The sequence below is a fragment of the Sminthopsis crassicaudata genome, chromosome 2 (assembly GCF_048593235.1).
Source record: "Sminthopsis crassicaudata isolate SCR6 chromosome 2, ASM4859323v1, whole genome shotgun sequence".
Classification (NCBI taxonomy): domain Eukaryota; kingdom Metazoa; phylum Chordata; class Mammalia; order Dasyuromorphia; family Dasyuridae; genus Sminthopsis; species Sminthopsis crassicaudata.
Genome location: NC_133618.1, coordinates 64,338,527 through 64,359,132, shown reverse-complemented (window position 1 = coordinate 64,359,132; position 20,606 = coordinate 64,338,527).

The following is a 20,606-nucleotide window of genomic DNA, read 5'->3' as shown; positions in this document are numbered from 1 at the left end:
TACCTTAACACATTGTTCTCTTAGCAGTTTTTGTTCTGGCTTTTAAAGAAAAAATAATGATATTTATAAGCATTGCCTTCATCTTTTAATTTAATAAGACCCTTAGATTCATACTTCACACTTTCAATTTCTTTCTTTTCTTGGTGTTAATTAAGCACTTAATAGTTTTTGAATACAAGTAATATTTTATTATCCTTAAGAAAAGATTTCATAATAGGCAGAAATACTTTGTTTTGTTTTGGAGGGATTGTTTGGTGAAGCTTTCTAATTTGTCCATGTATATCAACTGACAGATGAGATAGTTTAATTTGATTACCTCTTAATTTTCAAGATATTTTGGTTTTCCTTAAAAGCAATTAAAATTGATTTAAGGTAAACATTTTATTAGTTATTGCTGTTATAATGTCAATTTTACTATCTTGATTTTCTAAAATGCAGGTGATATGCATTTAAATAGAAAAATGGCTTTAAAGGTCATTAAATCCAACACCTTTCTTCCCCATTTTACTTAAGATACAAAGTTAAGATACAGTGCAATTAAAGGGTTTCCTTTCCCACCACACAGCCAGGAAACAGCTGAGTCAGGAATTGAACTCAGGTTTTCTCAATTCTAAATTCAATGATTTCCTCACTGCACAATCCTTCCTCCTGTGCTCAATAGAGCTTGTAGCCAATATGGGAAACCATGAGAACTGTCTCCAAAGACCATCATCCAGATGTTGCCTTCTATGATTCTGGGCTCTGTGTTTGTATTTGTTTATTTTAAGAGAAAGCTCTGACATAAAAAATACCAAGAAATGCACCAGTTTTGCAATCCAATAATAGGGAAATGGTAATTATAAATTATATCCACTGGCACTAAGTGACAAGAAGGGAATAAAATTATTTTTAAAAATGAAGGAATTCTCACCCACCCATCTTTACAAATAGCATTTTAAAATACAGGTCATCATAGTGCAGCAGTATTATTCCAAAGCCTTATTTTAATATCCTTGAAACTATTTAAGAGCATCTAGAGAGTGCACTTTTAAAAATCAGATTATCTAAACCATCCTTTCTATTAAATCAGCCAAAAACATTTAGTGAAGGCTCACCATTTACAGAGTATTTGTCTAGTTTACTCATGCAGTGCAGCAAGAAAAGGCATGGGAAGGGAAATGGAGAGGCAATTTAAAGGTATAGCCTAGTCTCCATCAGCATTCTTTTTCCATACTAATCTAAGTGTCTGTACTCAAAGCAGGGTATGAAAGATTATTCTTCAGAGGGACCTGATTTCTTACAAACACAACACAAACCTCAAAAGAGTTTAGATTTAGGCAGAATGGTGCTTAGTCTCTTGTTTTTTCCTGAATATTTACTGGAAATTTTCTGCAGCCTCCCCCTACTACCCCAAATAGTAAAGAGCTAGGAAATAAACATTGATTTTTCAATTCAAAAATATCCTATCTTTATTTTCATTTTGTTTTACCTTGTTTTCCCATCTTGACAGCAAATAGAATGTAATCAGTGATAATACAATCAGAAAGAAAAATAAATTGTCCTGAGCCCTCTTATCCCCAGACAGACTTAGGAGTCAGCAGAATGAGTTTCTTCCTAAAGTGTAATCACTAAGGGAGGGACTAAGGGGCATTTTCTAATTTGAGTCTTTTGATATTATGTTATTTTGAAATAAAAATAAACCTAGAGATCATTTAGTCTTGGCTCTATATTTTTACAGACAAAGGAAATGAAATTTGGAGAGTTTAATTGAATTGCCCAAGAGTATACAAGTACTAAGTGACAGAGTTGTGATTTGAATCCAACTTCTCTGATTTTAAACCAATTTATTTTTTAAGGACAGAAGATTGTGTTCTATATGACCTATTCTTATTTTCTTTGTAGTAGGCATGGCATAGCAGAAAGAGCTTTGGAGTCAAAGGCCCTCTGTTCAAACTCTGATCCTTTCATTAGCTACATATGTAACCTTTGACAAGCAAAATAGCATCAAAGAAACTGTGCCATTCTAGATCTAAATGGATGATCTTAAATCAGGTCATTTGTTTTGATTGAAGGCTCAAAGTCTCTTTTGGGCAATCACTCTCAGAAAACACAATTTTCAAGCCCTGTTTAGGATTCATTGATATGTTATGCTGTTTTCATAAAACAATTTATTCTTAGAAGGTGGCAGATATGGACAGGATCAAGGTTCTAGAGACAATTAATGGGGTATGGTAGGATCAGGAATTCTATGCAATAGCATAATAATAATGATGTTGATGCTGATAATTTAAAAAGTGACAATAATTTGTTCCAAATCCCTTTAAAGTACAAATTACTTTCTATCTATACTTTTTTTGGTCCCAAAGTCATAAATGGCAGGTATTATAATCAGAAAGTTTACATACTGTGAAACTGAGGATCCAAGATTAATTGATTTATCTGATTCATAAAGCTAGTAGTTTATTAAGCACCTACTTTGTTCATAAATTTTGTGCTATGTTCTTAGGAAGATAGATAATTTAGTTAAAATGCACACAAAGAAAAGTGGAAAGAATTAAAAAGATAACAATTATAGCTAATTAGAAGCAGAATGAACTACTTCTGGAAACAGTGGTTTCCCATTGCACTGAAATCTCCACTCAGATGTTCTTACAAATATATCTATTCAGATTCATCTAGGAATAGATGACATATGAGATCTATTTGATCTTATATTATTACCCTTGTTCTCCTGAACAAGTTTAGAGATTAAGCTTGTGTAATAAATAACTATAATATATGACATGAAAAAACAAAACAAAACAAAACAAAAAAACAAACATGAAATCGTGTTTCCCAAAATATTCCATGGTAATAGCCCTTTTTTTGGCATAAAAATACTACAGATCACCTATATTGTTAGGATTACTAAGTGAGAATTCAGGTTTTCTGGACAATTACAAGGTGAGAACTCAGGTTGACTTGATAGAGGGGGCAAGCTCATTGGCTGGGGTGGTTCTTCCCAGAAGCCCTTGCATTATCCCACGCCCATTCTCTGGGAGGATAAAAAGAGACAGCAATGGGCGCAGAGGGCAGATCGGCCTGGAGAAGGATAAGAGCTGGAGGAGATTCAGAGCCAGGATTCAAGGAGAAGACTCTCTGAATTGCATCAGGCCTGACGGGGCTCTCTGCAGGAAGGGAAGTCACTTCTAAGGACAAGAGTTAACAGCAACTGCCTGGAGACAACGGTTCGTTACAGGAAGAAGAATCTGTCTGAGAGATTTGAGTAGTAGACGCAGCAGATCTCTTCCCAGAGAGCGATCCGGCAGCTTCTGGAGACGACAGCTCGTTACAATTGGCGTCCACACGTGGGGCAAGGACTTTTACTTATCCTGACAAGAGGAGCTAGACCAGACCTTTGCAATTTGGCGCCCGAACAGGGACAGACACAGTCCTGATTCCAGTGGAAAAGCTTCCAATCTAGATCTCAGTCTCTCTGACCCAGAACCGTGAGTAACGAGGAAACTTTGTTAAAGATTAAGTGAGCGTGCTAATAGATAAATAAGGAACTTAACTTGTGAAGGGCTAAACCAGGAATCTCTTATAGCTGAAATGGGGCAGATGTTAGCTATATTCAATCCCTGGACCTCAGCCGACTCAACCTCAGCCCCAGACGCAACCTCAGCTCCATTCAGGAGTGGTTCTATAGAGAGTATAATCAAGATAATTGAGGAGCAGAGTTTACTTGTAACCTGGGTACAGATTGCTAAACTCTTGGCTGCATTAAGACGCACATCCCCTTGGTTCTTAGAGGAAGAAAAGATAGATGTAGATAAATGGAAGCTAGTGGGATATGAAATGAAAGAATTTCAAGCAAAAAATGGGCCTCGTTCAATTTCTGCAGAAGTATTTTATATCTACAACATAGTTCAATTAGCCTTAAACTATCAAGCAAGTTGTAGGAGAAGGAAAAGTTCTAAAAATGAACAGAGGAGGAAGTGTGAGGAAAAAAGGAAAGATCAAGATCTTTCCCTAGAGCAAGAGGATTTAAATGAGGAATTATGGTATGATTCTCTTGAAGAAGCTTCAACCCTGCCTAGAGAACAGATTATTGACAGGCCCACATCAACCCCACCTTCAGAGATGGAGGAAGAAAGAGGGGAAGAGGCAGAAACACAAACAGAATTGCCTGTGAAGAAGCCTAAGCCTATGACAAGATTAGAAAAAGCATTGGTTAAAGCTAAGAGAGAAGGACAGGATATAAGTGATTTTATACATGCATATCCTGTGATTGAAAATACTGACTCTGTAGGTAAAAAAAGGAGAAGATATGCACCTTTAGATTTGAATACAATTAAGGATTTGAAAAAAGGTTGTACCCTTTATGGGGCTACATCAGCTTATGTCAAAATGTTACTAGATGGTTTGTCTTATGAAGTCCTAACCCCGAATGATTGGAAATCCATAGCAAGGACATGTCTGGAACCTGGAGAAAATTTATTATGGCTTGCGGAATTTCATGAATTATGTAAAATTCAAGTCAGATGCAATTTGGAAATAGGAGTTAACACACAATTCACTTTTGAGCACTTAGCTGGTGAAGGTCAATATGGAGAGAATTCGGAACAGATTAATTATACCATGACAATATATGAACAAATTGCTAAGGCTGCAATAAAAGCTTGGGGTGTCCTCCCTGGACAGAAAGATCGTGGAGAGGCTTTCACTAAAATACAGCAAGGTCCCAATGAACCTTTTGCAGATTTTGTGGGACGTTTGCAAACTGCTGTCAAAAGAACTATTGGAGAAAATTCAGCTACAGAAATAATGACCAGACATCTGGCTAAGGAAAATGCCAATGAGATTTGCAAAAGAATTATATGGGGATTAGACAAAGATGCTCCTTTAGAGGAGATCATAAGACGCTGTGCTACAGTGGGAACAAATGCTTTTTACACCCGGACAATGATGAATGTGGAAAGACAGGGTCCCTCCTGGCAAGGGCCTTCTAGAGAAACTCGGCGATGTTTTCAATGTGGAAAAATTGGGCATCTAAGAGCTCAGTGTAGATATGGAGATACAGTGAGAAGACAGGGTGAGAGAAGACCTAAAACTCCATGTCCAAAATGCCACAGGTAGCCCCCAGGAACTTCTATAATTAAGCAAATAAAATGAATGAATCTAGATTCAAGTGCTTTCAGAAATGTGTGCACACAAGTCCCCGCTTCTATAACAATGCATAAGTGTAGTATATATGTGTGTGGTGTGTTGACAAAAATGATAGCATAGTCTAGTGTAGCCCAGGTCCAGGGCCCCAGGCAAAAAAGACTTGGGGCATGATGGCAGCTGATGTTACACCTAAAGAGCCTTTAGAAGGCCAGGACTCTGATTTAATCAATCAGCAGAGAAGCAATCACATGGCAGAAAGGGATTACCTGATAAGTCAGTCAAAAGGTAATCAGATTGCAAAAATGGATTACACTTGGGGAGAATACAGGCCTTTTAAACCAACAGGGCTGTGCCCAGTGCAAACAACTCCAATGTAATTGTCAGATGATGAGAAGAGATTTAGAAAGTGGTAAATAGAAGGAAATTAGATAGGTTAACTGCCTGGGAGAGAGGGTTTGCTTGTATTTCTTCAGCAGGAGAAGGAATCAGATGAGTGCCAACGAGTCATATTCGCCTTGTCCATCAGAGAGAGACAGAAAAAGAGAAAGACCTCAAAATAAAGGAGAAGATCTAAGAAACATCTGACACTGAAAGAGCATGGATAATAAGAAGACTGTTAAAGAACTTTAAAACCAGCAGGAATCATTGGACTTCCTCACACAAGATGAGACTAATGAACAATGGACTTATGGACATTTATAAATTTTCAATTTATGATTATGTTATATGCTTCTAGCATGTGTTATGTTACTATGTTACTATATGCTTATGTAATTTATGTAATTATCTGTAATACTTCCCATATTGATGGATTTATGTTTCAAGGTCATGACTGTCCTATGTTCTAAATCAAAAGAAAGGGGGAGATGTTAGGATTACTAAGTGAGAATTCAGGTTTTCTGGACAATTACAAGGTGAGAACTCAGGTTGACTTGATAGAGGGGGCAAGCTCATTGGCTGGGGTGGTTCTTCCCAGAAGCCCTTGCATTATCCCACGCCCATTCTCTGGGAGGATAAAAAGAGACAGCAATGGGCGCAGAGGGCAGATCGGCCTGGAGAAGGATAAGAGCTGGAGGAGATTCAGAGCCAGGATTCAAGGAGAAGACTCTCTGAATTGCATCAGGCCTGACGGGGCTCTCTGCAGGAAGGGAAGTCACTTCTAAGGACAAGAGTTAACAGCAACTGCCTGGAGACAACGGTTCGTTACAGGAAGAAGAATCTGTCTGAGAGATTTGAGTAGTAGACACAGCAGATCTCTTCCCAGAGAGCGATCCGGCAGCTTCTAGAGACGACAGCTCACTACACTATATAATATCATAATGCATTTTGACAAAATGCTTTAAAGTCTTAGAGTCAGAAAGTCAAGTGTTTCAACACCTGCATTTGACCAATATCTTTCATTTCTTCTAATTAGAGACATTGATTAAAAAATCAGCCTGTAATGATACTCCTGTAATGATACTACAACTCTGTGATTGTGATCTTCCTTCCTTCCTTTTAACATTAAAATATTGTGGGGAAAAAGAAGAGTTGAAATTTGGAAAGGAAAATCAACCTATTCATTTTCAAAAGCTTGAAAGTTGTTTAAGAGAATTAAATTTGTTTAATGGACTCAGAGGGCAGAAATAAGAAAAATGAAGAGAGCTTTTTTTGTACACTCAGTCATATTTTAATTTGATATTAAAGGGAAAATATAGTCTAGAACAATAAGAGACAATTAAAAATATTGTGGATCATATTGGAAAGCAATGAGTTTCCATGAACTAGAGGTATTCAGCTGACTATATTTCGGGAATGTTGCAAAGATAATTATTATTATTTTTTTTTTATCACATATGGGTTGGATTCATTATCTTACATGTCTCCTTCCTATTCTTGAGCATCTGTGATTATTCAGAGTTGTTGTCAATTGTGATATCTCAGATTACTCTAACTAAAAGCCCCTGTATCAAATTCTTTTAATAAAATTATGACTTAGGCAGGATAACTCTACATGTGTCAAGCATAGAACTTCCTAAACTGTTTAGACTTTCATTTATTTCTGAAAACATATAGTGACTTATATTCATAATCCTTTGAAAGCTGCTTATAGACTAATATAGATACATGTGTGTTTTTTTTTTCCCTTCTAAATATGAAAATGTTGCTTTTGGTTAAATCAAATAACATTTATAGGATTTTAGAATTAAATGGTGTCATCTACTCATAGCTCCATGACAATTGGATGAATCCACTCTAGAACATCCTTCACAGATGATGGTCTCTCTTGTTTGAAGAATTCCAATAATGGGAAATTGAATTTGCAGTTGAATAGATCCATTGAGTGAAAGCTATATCTTATAATGAAATAGAATTGCAAATCTAGAATTATGGACATGGTAAGATTTTTAGGATTCTCACCTTTTCCATTTAAGATATTTTCATATCTTAAGCTCAGATTGATTTTAACTCTATAGAATAGGTAATCAAATGCTGTAACCATTCTCCTGGCATTCCCTTTCTTTCTGACTTCCTTTTGTATATTGCCTTCCCCTCATTAGACTTTAAGGTACCTGAGAGAAGACGTTTGTTTAAATTTTGTCTGCAATGTTTGGTAGAGTGCCTGGTACATAATTAGATGATTTTAAATGTTTAATGAATTGAATAGAATAAAATTTGAATGTGCCTTTGTTCTTTACAGTTTCCCATATTAGATATTTGATAAATACTTCTTGGTTGACCGATTGATTGGTTCTTTAACAATGACATTAACAATGACTAACATGGATACTAGCACAGCTTTTGCAGGAAAAAAAAAATTGGACTTTGCAACTTTTGTAGCAGATTTAACATGAACTTTTTTTCTGAGACTACTACCAATTAACTGAACTTAGGCAAATCTCTATCTCTAATATTATATTTACTTAGGTTTCTTCAATTCTTGATAAGTCTACATTCTATATTTTTATAAATCATACTCTCCATAAATCATAAAATGCAATATTACATTAATCTATTATTTCTCTGAGGATGGAAATAAAAATTAAGATTGTTCTCTCAAATATGACTTCTCTGATAGAAATACATTTTATCTTACTTAGAAATAGAAAACTCCAAATCAAAATGCACAGAAATTGTCTTTTTATCTAGTATTTAATTCTAAATAACTTTTATAATTACTATAAGTAAACATTGATATACTGGAAAAAGTAGTATTAATTAATACATTGTAGTCAGTCATGTGATAATGATAAAATTGTTTTATTCCTTTTAGACATCTCAGTCATCTTCATTTATAAAATGGAGAGGTTTGACTAGATGACACCCCCCAGAACATATTTTCTTGATGTAGACTGGACCACTTCAGTAAATAACCTTAAGAGAAGTTTCAATAATCACATTTTGGGGTTGAATAAAAAGAATTCCTAGGCTCTTGAGACTATTAAAATTGGAAGGAATTGAAGAATATATGTGCACAGAATTTAAAATGCTAGAATTGAAAGAGACCTTGGCAGCTAGAGTCTTTCCTTAAAATAAGGTTTGCATAAACTTAATGAAATTCAAGATTGCTTTACCTGTTTGTACTTTTTGATAATACTTTTTTTTTTTTTATTAAGTTGCCAAAGACAAGCACTTAATTGAAAAATAAAACAGCATGTATGGCTCCATTTGAAAATAAGCAAAAATCAAACAAAAATAGAAACAACAATACTTAGTCCCTAGATGTACTAATTTAAACCCCTATCATTAAATTTCTATGGGAGGATATATTTTAATCAGAACATGGATTTTTGTCTTCCTAAAATGCCCTACACTTTTATTGTGTAGTTATTTTTATTCATGATACTCCTAATTTTGGATTATTATTGTTTCCCTCTTTTAATTTAGTTCATTTTAAGACACAGTCTTATTAAATTCATATTAACACAAAATCTGTCCATGAAGGTGTTATATGACTTCTCATATGGGGGAATTCCATGTAAAAGATATAGTATTCCTCTGGTGACATTAATATATTTAGATGCTTAGAATCTATTGTGGGAGTTGGGTCTGCCTACTGAGCCCTGACTGCATGCTGAAGTTGGTTGACATATTGCCCTGAGGTGTTTCTACACTTTTATTTATTTATTTTTTAATATCTCAGCTTCATCTGACCAGTCACAAATGCTTGTATTTTATGGAAGGAAAATTCCACTTTTGTGTGACCCAGATAATGGATGGGAGGAAATGTGACTTTCCCATAAATAACCATGGTCTAGTCTTGACTTTCTTCAACAATTCAAATTTCTCTAAGCTTTGCCTGAAGCTTGGAGAGATTAAGTCAATTGTCCATGGTTGTGCAGATAATATTACTCAAATGAACAACCTGAAACTTGGCCTTATTGTCTCCAAGACATTAGTCATTATACAGTACTATGTCTCTAATATTAATCAGTAAATAAGCATTTATTAATATGTTAGGCATTGTGTGAAGTCTGAAGATATGATGAAAGGCAAAATAGTTCCTGCATGCAAGGAGCTTTATAATATATAATTTCACAAATATGTAAAGTCTATGAAAAGGAATCTGAAAGGAAAAAAAAATGGAGCTGGGAGATAGGAGAGGTAAGAGAAGAGGTTTATGGGGAAAAAAAAAAAAAAAGTCTAATTGGAGCTAAGTCTTGATGTAATTAGGGAAACAAAAACAAAAACATGGAGGTGATGAGTTTAGAACATTCCAAGCATTCCAACCAGTGCAAAATCAGGGAATGGGGAGATAGTCTGATGTCTAAGGAACTTACAAATAGCTTTGCAATGCTGAATAATAGAGTACATGAAAGGAAGGGAAATTTAAGATTAGAAAGGTAGGAAGGGACATGTTACATGAAGAATATTAACTTTCAAATAGTACATATTATTAGTAGTCAGGATTTTCTGGAATAGCTTGAACAGTGGGGATGATAGTGGTATAATATTCTGGGGAAGTCAAGACATTATTTTAAGTGAAGGAAAAAAAAAAAGGTAGAAGGGGTAATCATTTGGAAATGAAATGTCTTTTCTTCATATAAGACACATGTGACAGTAGATAGTGGGAGAGTGGAAGGAGTTATCTGAATATGAAGAGAAAAGACAGGGGAACTCTGAAAATAGTAACATTTTTTATTGTTTGTTATTTGAAGCATAATTTGCAATCTTTGGTTGGGAATGTGGAGGGTGTGTGACTAAAAGGCAAAAGAAGGGAGAAAAATTTTCAAAATGGCCGATATATAGAATTAGATGGCAAAACAGTAGGGAAGAACAGAATTATTTTCCCCTCGACATAATAAGGACCCAGTTGGGACATATCACCAATTCTCGACTCCCATGAAAACAGTATTGTAATTCCTCCTGCCTTATTCAGTAGCAAATTAATATGACAAAAAAAGCTAGATGGTTAACATATTATAATATTGGCTTTTAAGAAGATATGGCCTTCCTATGTCCTATCCTTTAGTGACAGGATAAGGATATAAGAGATTTCAAAGTAAAGGATACTGTAGAGTTGCATTGGATTATAAGAGGTTCTGATAAGATAGATAATTATATTTGATAATGGTCTGTGAAAACAGATAAAACTTCACAATGTATTAGGATTCTTACAAGGTTCTAAGTCACTGAAATTGATAGAAGACAATAATTATATAATTTAGCATGGTTCAGTATGATTTATCTGATCCTACAAGGAGATGTTATGAGCCAGAACTTGAGACAAGGTAATGTACTTAGTTCGCATCTTTAAAGGAGTTCATATTTTTAAAGGAGTTTACTCATTGATTCACACAGTAGACTTCACACCTTTAGAGAGCATGTATAAGGAGGAAAGGAAAAGTCTGCTCATGGACTTAGGGAGATTCCCAACTAGGACTGACTTCCAGGAGATTCACAAGCCCACCCACCCACAAGCCCACTCTCTGGGAGGAGAAATCAGTAGTCATTCCAACTTCCACCTTTGTGCTGGCTGGAGACATTCAGACAAGAACTCTGGGGAAGCAAGGAGAGAGGAAGGCCTCTAGAAAACTAGCAGAGCTCCAACTAAAGGAGATAAGATTTTGGAAGAGACAATAAAGGGTTTGGACTTTAACTCTTGGATGCATTTGAGGTGATTATTGAAACAGAACTGGCATAGTAATAATAGGCTGGACAATGATCAAGGTTAAAGATTATAAGACATAGGGGAGATAAAAGGAGAAAAGTAATCAAATTAAACAAAAATCTTGTACAAGATAGAATATTTGAAAATTCTTACATGATTAAAGATGTTACTATTTTTGAAGCTAAGTTGCTATGGAGGAATAATTCATTAGAAGTGAGTAGAGAAAGGAAGAAGCAAAGTAGTTGAAGTAATATCATTATACATGTGGAAATCTCCTAGTTTGAAGACAAGAAATAGGAAGATGATAAAAATATATGTTAAGAACTAACCTTATTGAAGAAGGACAGAGAACTTGCTAATGATCTATAGATAATAACCAGCAGGATCTAGATAGGGTGATAATTTTAGTTTGCTTAATGAAGGCACTACAAAAAAATGATTTAAGTGGCAATGACTATGAAGGAGTAATTCCAATTCCCCAATATCAACCAGTAAGTTGATTAGTACAAGGACAATGATCCTAATATTTCTATACTAAGGATGCTGTGGAGTGTATAAAACAGAGAAACTATGTTGATAGTGGTCTTAAGTTCATGTGATGTGAAATGTATGTATGAAATGTATGAAGCTGTATGAAGTGAAATGAGATATTTAGCCTGAAGAAGAGAAGCTATAGGGTAAGGGACATGATCATGGCCATTGGAACTCACTAAATAATCAGACTCAAAGAACAGTAAGTCTCTAAAGGAGCATTCTAAAAATCTCTGCGTCACTCTGCACAAACATTTTTAACACTGATTGGATAAAGGAATGGATGATATTATTACAAATCTTATATGTGACACAAGCTGCAATGAGTAACATATAGAGAATTATGTAATTAGGATCCAAATGAGATTAACACCTCAGACAATTGGGCTGAAAGTAATAATATAAATTTTAATAAAGATAAATTTATACTTCTAATTAGGTTAAACTAACTTCACAAAAGCAGGAATGTAGCGATAAAGATAGGTATCATTTCTTTAAAATAAAAAAAAAAAGATATGGGAAGTTTCATTGGATTGAAAATTCAGTATGGGTTTACAGTGTGACAGGAAAATCAGGGAGGGGTGGGAAAATAACCCAATAAAACCAAACCAATCAACAAACAAACAACAATGAAAACAAACATTACTTTGGAGTCCATTAAGAGAATATAAATTAAAAATTAAGAAAATGACAGTCCCTCAGCATTCTTCCCTTCATAGACCATATCTGGCCAGTTTTGATTTTTGTATGGCACAGCTAGATAAAAATATATAGAACGGAAAAAAAGCATCCAGAGAAGGACAATTAGGGTGGCCAAAATCCTGACTCTAAGTCATATGAGAATCAAGAGAAGAAACTGGCCTGGGAGTAGATGGGTGTTTAGCCTTGAGAAGAGCTAAAGGTGTGGATGAACATGATATCAGTTGAACACCTATGTTATGAATAAGGGATTGTATTTCTTTTATTTGTCTCCAGAGTACTGAAATGAAGTTTCAGAGATCTCAAATTACAAAAATAAAACAAAACAAAGAAACCTTAATTTTTAGAACTATTCAGAAGTGGAATTGTCTATTGAGGAAGTGATGGAGTTTCCTTCCATTGGAAATATCCAAGAACTTGCAGAGTGATGTAAGGTATGTTATAATGGGAATACCATTAACAGTTGGAGTACAATCCTGCTGGAATTCCTACAACTTTTGCATTTTTGCGCATGATGATTAAGTATTTAGAAAAGATGTTAAACTTTTTTGTTTATTCTGGGAAGGCAGATCAGAGGTAAGTGGATAAAAATTTTGTTTTTAAAAAAAGAAAAAAAATTGGATTTGTGTAAGAAAGAACAAACAAAATAAACCCTCCATATAATTAGATTTATTCAGAAGTAAAATGAGCATCCTCAGCACATAATGTATTTATTTCTTATTGGATATCAAGGATTCCAATGCAAGAATTATAATAATCTTTGCAAAGGGTTAATATGGTTTTATGCAAAAGTATTTAAAACTTTTAATTATGAAAATAAGATGTTTTATTTGTTGTGTTTAATTCATAAGATAACATGCTGTAGTTTATAAAGAGTTTACTTCAAAGCCTAGAAGACCTGAAAACTCTTGCATCTGACATATAAAAACTGCAATATTTATATACTACCTACTATATATCATACTTGTGCAATTCTTCATAAGTATTTTCTCATTTGATCTTCACCATAACCCTGTGAGGTAAAAGTTATCATTATCTGTATTTTATAATTCAGGAAACTGAGAAAAGCAGAGGGTTAAGTGACTTGCTTAAAGTTGGACAACTAGTAGATAACTGTGGCTAGATTTATCCAGGTTCCTCTTGATTGTAGAGCTCCATCCTCTGTGCCATCTTGAAATTCTCTGAGAATAAAATAACTTGCAACAGCAAAAGTGATTGGCTCTCTGAACCAATGAAATTATAACTCCAGTGTCTATCACTATACTAACTCCTCCAGGGAGGATCATATGCTTCAAAAAAGCAAAAGGAAAAGAAATGAGGAAGGAGACAGGGTAGAAAGTGTATAACCAGAATCTGGAAAAGAGTCTTCAGACAATCTGGTGGGGCAAGCATCAAATGGGATTTAGAAGTGCCAAAAAAGGAGGATGGAGAACCAGGCTTTCTGAGAGAGTCCACTTCTAGGACAGAGTTTGTCATTATAACAAGTTATTTCTACACCTCCATGCTTTAGTGCAGTGATGCTAAAGAAATTTAGCTTTTTGGGAAGGAAAGATGGGAATCTTGTTAATCCATGATGTATATATGAATGGAAATGTCTAGCAATCATTCAATCAATAAATAAATTTTATTAAGTGACTATTGTGCTAAGTGCTAGGAAATACAGAAAAAAGTAAAAAAAACAGTCCCTGACATTAAGAAGCTTACATTCTAATGCCAACATAAACATGCTAGCAAATATTTACAAAGCAAGCTATATAGAAAAATAAATAGGAAATGATTTACAGAGCATAGGCATTAGAATGTCACAGAAGCTTCCCAGTGTTTTCTAGAAAAGGGATAGGGTGTGACTATGGCAATGAAACCCTATTAGAGAAAAATTAGGCTGGAAAAAACCAAGAAATTTAATATGGTTGAAAATTATTTCTAGAGTCAATCTGATGATGGACTTTTCCTTGCATAGCTAGTTTGATTATCAGACAACAGCCACAGACAAAATTGGTTACTTAATATATGTTATTCAGTCAATTTTGTATTGTTTATGACTCTTTTATGACCTCATTTCAGATTTTTTGGCAAAGATATTGAAGTAGATTGCCATTTCCCTCTGCAGCTGAGGAAACCTTGGCAAACGGGGTTAAGTAACTTGCTTGGAGTTACATAGCTAATAAGCATCTGAAGCCAGATTTTAAGTTAAGAACATGAGTTTGCCTGACTCTGGGTCCAATACTATATAGTGTGCCACTTAACTGCCCAACTTAATCGATGAGGAAAACATTTTTTCCCCCAATATTTATTCTATATTGGCATAGCCTTTGGATTCCAGGATTTTCTCAATGAATAATGGGATGAATTAATGAATCTTCAAAACATACATTAACTACTTACTATTTGCCAGAATGCAGTTTAGGTTTTAAAGGAGAAATTGTGTCTATATTGTCATTAAATAGCTAAATTTCTAAATAAATACAATTCTCTGTTTGGCTTTTAAAGTCCTTCAAAACCTGCTTCCCTTTTTTCTTTCAAGCTCATTACACCCCTTGCCATAACTTTGTTGTACAATTGCCATCTTCCAGATTTTCATATATCATACTCCATTCCCCACTTCTCTGGTATTGCATTGATCAATTCCATGCTTAGAATAGACTCCATCTTTCTCTTTGCATTATAGAATCCATAGTTTATACACCACTTTCGTTTTTACTTTAAAGCTTGTTACCTTCAGAACATATGGATACTTTTCAACATTCACTTTAGCAAATCCTTGTGTTCCATTTTTTTTCCTCTCCTTTCCCTCACTCCCAGTAATTCAATATATGTTAAACATGTGCAATTCTTTATACGTATTTCCACAATTATCATGCTGCACAAGAAAAATCAAACCAAAAAGGAAAAAAATGAGAAAAAAATGCAAACAAAAACAACAAAAGTATTTAAAATATTGTGTTATACATAACTTTCTACATGAAATTTTTCCTGGCAAGTTAATTATTAAGCCCCACCTCCCTAACTTGTTTTATTACATTGTAGCTATTTTCTATAAATATATTTAATAAGGGTCTGGGACTTAGTCAAGTAATCTTCTCCTTGATGTTGGAAAGGCTAGGAAATCTGTCTTTGGAAGAATTATGAAAGCATGCATTTTTTGTTGTGATGGTTGTTATTTATTTGTTTTTCTTTCATTTGTTTCTGTTCTTTTTTTTTTATTTTTTTTCTTTCCTTTCATCCACAGATCTTAACTCAGTGGTTATAATATAGTCAGTGTTCAATAAGTGCTCGTTGACTATTATACACACATACACATTTCAGATTTGAGAAGGAAAAAAAAATCCATTCATGGAAAAAACTGAAATAGGAAGAAGAAATATTTTGGAAGAAATATAATAAGTTCATACACATAATAGTTAATTAATTACTTTGCTGCAAGAGGGAAATGAGTAAATTAAAACAGTTCAAGTAAGAGTTAATGAGGGAGATCTTTAGAATTGTGGAAACTGGCAAGCTAGTTAATCCCAATTTCACTAATTTATAATTTAGGGATTTGTCAATTGAATAACTGCTTGATAGTCACAGTGGAGGGTTGGTAGGCAGTTGCTCAGAGATCTCTTTATTAGTGAATTATTGACCCAGGAGAGACTGCTTTTATCATTGCACTCAGGTCAATGTAAGTCTTCAACATGCTTACTCAAAGTATTTCCCCATCTTTATGAACACATTACTCTCATTAATTTTAATGAACATTAAGCTTGCCCACAAAGGGAAGAATACATCACTTACCCTGCAGCGTGAAATATCATTAGAGACACTTGATTGAACGCATTGGTACACAAGCACTTATTTGGCCATTTACAAACTTAATATAATTATAAACTCCTAAATACAATTCTTTTTACTATTATTCTTGTTGATTTCCCTTTTTAACCTATTCCACCCCTTTACCTCATCGGAACAATAAAAACAATGCCACATTTTATTATTATAGAGATGAACACAGGAGGAAAGAGTCCTCTTGTCTTAGAAGATTCAGCAAACTTAACTTAGGGGTGAAGTTGCTATTGGTGGTAGGGAGGGAAGAGGGTGAATGAGTGCATGAAGAATCTAGGTTACTCATTTTTCTGTTTTGTTTTCCTTCCCATCTCCTCATGTTCAGAAGCAAAATAAATGTTTCTCTTTTGTGTGTTGGTTTTTGAATGATAACATGGCATAAAGAGGAAACCAAACATTTTTGAGTCTGAAGAGACCTAGGTTTGAGTCCTATGTCTTTGAATTCCTTACAGTGTGATTCTAGGAAGACTCATTAACTTCTCTGAATATGTTTCCTAAACTGTTAAACAGTGAAAATGATATATTCAAAAAATTAGCATGAATCAAATGAGACAGTTATATGAGTACACTTCCTTATATACAACTTTGTACAGTTACAGACCTATCCAAATGCCTGCCATTGTGATTAATTGTTGAGAAAAAGGGCACAGAAAATAGAGGACTAGCCTTGAAGAAAAAAAAAAGGGGGTGGTACTATCCTTCTTTTGACAAATAATTGGTTGTATATATTTAAACAAATCTCTTTTTCCTTCAGTGCATTGTGAAAACTTTAGATGTGTGTATAAGGAAGTGCTATAAAGAGAATCTGTAGAAATTACATTGATACAGACCTTCCAACCAGATTGAAAAAAATGGAAACCTCCTTAATTGACCATACAGACAAAACTTTACTTATTTTAGAAACACCTTCATTGGCATGTGCCATTCTCTTTGCTAACTTTTAATGGTTTTCTGATTATTTGATACCTTCAGTTACAATGTCCTGTGAGAAATAATGACTAGAAAAAGGAATGTCCTGGGGCCTTCTCTCTCCTGAAATATGTCATAATCTTTTGGCTGTATAAGCATTTGTTCTTTCATTAAATGAAGGAGATTAACCTGGTTAATTAACCTTGTGAGTTTTCAATGATCAAAAGATGTACTTTCCAGGACTCAAGAAGTCTACTAGTTACAGTCAATGCCAAGCTTTTTAATGTCCAGATGAACATAGAGTGACATTCTAGGTCCAATCTAAGTGTAACTGAGGCAAAGATCCATTCAGTACTCATGCTTCTTCTGGATATAAAGTTGAAAGGACCATTGATTTTATAGAAATATTGAAAGTGTGAGCCCACTTTTCCCAGGGATTAGGTGGAATAAGGGCAAATGTTAAGATTAAATATTTGTGGAGCAGCTAGATGCTGTTAGAAAACAGTCCGGAAAACCTGAATTCAAATTTGACCTCAGACACTTGAACCTGCCATTTGGCTCCCCAAATAACCTCACAAATTGCTTCACAAAAACAAAAACAAAAACAAACAAACAAAAAAAAAAGCTTAATTTTTTTTGTCCTTATATTTTCAAAGTAAATACTTATTTCGAAAAGGAAATTCTGCATGATGCTTAAATAAAACTTGATTGCTACTGATGCTAAGCAAAGTGAGCAGAACCAAGAGAATATTGTACATGGTAACAAAATTATGTGATAATCAACTATGATGGACTTGGCTCTTTTCAGCAATGACATTATTCAATATCATTCTAGTAAAATTGTTATGGAAAGTACTATTCACATTCAGAGAACTCTGGAGACTGAATGTGGATCAAAGCATTTTATTTTCACCCTTTGTTGTTTGTTTGTTTATATATTTTTTCTTTCTTGTGTTTTTTTTCTTTTTTTGTTCTGATCTTTTCTTGTGCAGCATGACAAATATGGAAATATATTTAGAAGAATTGTACATGTAATCTATATTGAATTGCTTGTTATCTTGAGGAGTAGAGAGGAAGAGAAGGGGGAGAAAAATTTAGAAAATGAGATTTTGCCAAGGTGAATATTGAAAACTATCTTTGCATGTAATTGGAAAAATAAAATACTATTAAAAATAAAGAAAAAAAAAACAATTACTAGCAATTGAGACTTTACATTGGGGGAAAGACCACCAGATGTGTGCTATAGCAAATAGCTTTAAGAAGAGAGATCTCAAAATCTTCCTTCCCAAAAACAAAACAAAACAAAACAACAACAACAACAAAAAAAAACAAAAACAAAAACAAAAACAACAAAAAAAAAAAACAGCAATAACAAAAAAAGCATCAAGGTAGACATATAGTAGCCTTGGGACAGAAAGCACAGAGCATACTGTCATAGACATCTTTATATGCCCTCATAGAATGCAAGCTACTTAAAGAAAGAGATTTTTCCTTTTTGCTCTCTTTGTTATATTTGTAATTCACTGCGGTTAGTTCAGAAACTTCCTTAAGGTAATGATAGCAATAAGGATCAGATACCTGTGATTTTAATGTTATAGTGAACTTGGAGTTAAGAAAATTTATTTTTATCAATGCAGATTGGCACCTCCTTTATAGAGAAATTTTAGAGAATTCTTAGTTTTTACAGAGTTGATTAGAACAAAGGACTACAGAAATCAGATGAAAAATATAATTGGAAAATATTTTTTAAAATAAGCAAATAAAACAATATTTGGTTTTCTAAGTCAATACTAAACCCTTAGGGTATTAAGTGTAATTTAGTGGTTCTGAATTTTGTTGAGTTTAGTACAACTGTAACTGTGTATACTATGACATCCAGTGCTTTGCTTAGGATCACATAGCCAATATCTGTCAAGACTGAATATGAGGGTAGGCCTTTCTGATTTCAGAAATCTCTAGTTGCTATGACATGTCATACCTCTGCATATAATAGATTTTTAATGAATGTTTTTGTTTGTTTGTTTTTCAATTGATTCATTGAATATTGCATTTTTCACAAAATATTGCAAAATTAGAATGCCAGAGCTAGGAAGAATACTTTGATTCATAGAATTCATGGAAATGGAAGAATTCTTAGAGCTCATATACTCAAAATTTCTCATTTTACAGACGAATTGAGTCCCAAAGAGCTTATATAATTTGTCTAAGGTCTCAGATATATGGATCCTAATTCTTAATCCAGGTTATTGAACCATTACCAATTAGCTTTGTGTATATATGTGTGTGTGTGTGTACGTGTGCATATATGTATGTTTAACTATTGGAATCCCTTCATATTACAGATCAGGCAACTAGGGGAATGAATGATTGACTTTGAATCTGGAAAATCTAAATTGTAATCCTCTATCAGAATTTTTTTAGATGTGTGGGTCTGAGCAAAATCAAAGTCAAAGTTTACTCAGTAGTGAATTCCAAGTCTTCAAATGCTTCAGAACTATTACATCTGTGACCTTTCCATAGAGAGCTCCAAAGTCAAGGAGGAAACTTATTTCTTCATTTCTATGCAAACATATTAGTAATGTTTGCCTCAAACTATTTTTTTAACTGATGCTTGGATGACTTTATTAAGCAAGCTCATTTGTTAAACCACAGTTCTTGTCATGCCTGTCATGCATTTAATCAGACAAAATACTGACACCACAAATACTGCTATTATTAGGTATTCACTTCTTTGAGGGCAATACTTTTTCCACCATGCAAAAACCCCCCTTAATCCATAAATTTTCTAAATAGGGGGCCCAATCTAATACCATAGCATTTGTAAATGCTTGGCTCCATTCCTTTACTACCACTATTTTAAAGCAATTCAGTTATGGCATGTTTGATTTTAGGCACAAATACCTAAACATGAACTCTCTCTGTGACTCATTAAAATTATGCACATAGAATAAATATAATGTTCATTCATCAAGATACCTAGGGAAAGGTAAGAAAATTGCCCAGTTACTTCCTAAATCCTTTGATAATGTTGATGGTCCAACTCCAGGGCCTTTAACTGCATTGCTATTCTTGTAGGTGGCAGGGCATTTCAAAGTAATACTACAAACATAAAAAAGACCTTTGATATCTTTAGAGAAAAGATGGATGAAAAATGAATGCAAGCAGTATCAATTGAATCTTTTAATAGCTCATACTTTAGATATAGGTTGCAATCCTCCCTCCTCCCACCACTCACATCTTGTCCTTGGATAAGACTTTTAATTTAAATTCTATATAAATTAGGGGGGAAAAAGAAAAATTATGTTTAGCTGATTATAGAAATAAATTGTTTAATATATCCCTAATGAACACAATGGTCCAGTTTTAATTGGTGATTTTATTGAAGCTGTACTTAATGAGTAGGTAATAGTGGCATTAGACTCCTGTC